This window comes from Fukomys damarensis, unplaced genomic scaffold, assembly GCF_012274545.1.
Source record: "Fukomys damarensis isolate Sample0158 unplaced genomic scaffold, DMR_v1.0_HiC HiC_scaffold_32, whole genome shotgun sequence".
In the NCBI taxonomy this organism is placed as follows: Eukaryota; Metazoa; Chordata; class Mammalia; order Rodentia; family Bathyergidae; genus Fukomys; species Fukomys damarensis.
In genome coordinates this window covers 23,461,486-23,462,356 of record NW_022900944.1, presented here as the reverse complement: position 1 = coordinate 23,462,356, position 871 = coordinate 23,461,486, and positions in this window count along the sequence as shown.

Below are 871 nucleotides of genomic sequence, written 5' to 3'. Positions count from 1 at the left end.
AAAAAAAAAAAAAAAAAAGTCCCAGTGAGGTCTAGTATGGTGGTGCACACCTGTAATGCCAGCACTCAGAAGGCTGAGGCAGGAGGAGCTCCAAGAGCTTGAGGCCAGCCTGCACTACATGGAGAGTTCAGGGCCAGCATGAACTACAAAGAAAGATCCTGTCTCAAAAAACAAAACAAAACGAATTTCAAAAACATGTCCCAATGGCTGAGAAAATTAACTCATGGTTAGGAAGCAATAACATGAGGTGGTCACCCCACCCCTAGCCTAGCCTGTCCCTTCAGACCAGACGATTTCCTTTCGACTCTCTCTACTCCCAAAGAAAAACTGGATATTTACTAAATCTCAAAGTATCTCCCTATGAATCACTTATTAATTACAAAGGGAAAAACAGTAACTTCACAAGTTGAGCCGTGGCCCCAAGAAAACATTCTGAGGGCTCACTTAGGGAAGGTCCTGGAAGGGAATTAGGGGGGAAGATGCAGGAAAAGGAAGGTTCTGGGTGAAGAGAGAATGCGAAGTTTGGGGTTGCAAGGTCTGTGGGTGATAGGGCAGGATCCAGAGGAGGTGGGGTGGGTTTCTGAGAGAAAGGGAGAATTTTGAGGTGGGGACCACTGGGGAGGACCTGATGGGAACAGCTAGGGGACAGTAGAGTTAGAACAGGGTCAGCGTGGGAAGTCTTGGGTGTGTGATCTCTGTGGGTGACTAGCGGTGGAGGGCTGGGGACCGGCATCTCTAGAACAGTCCAGAGAGGGTACGGCATCGAGGGAGAAACGTCCCGGGTGGCGGCTGCGACCAGGACGTCCGTTGGCAAGCGGGCCCACTAGGTCCAGGACTTAGCGTCTGCGACCCCGGGGAAGGGGTGGGCCGG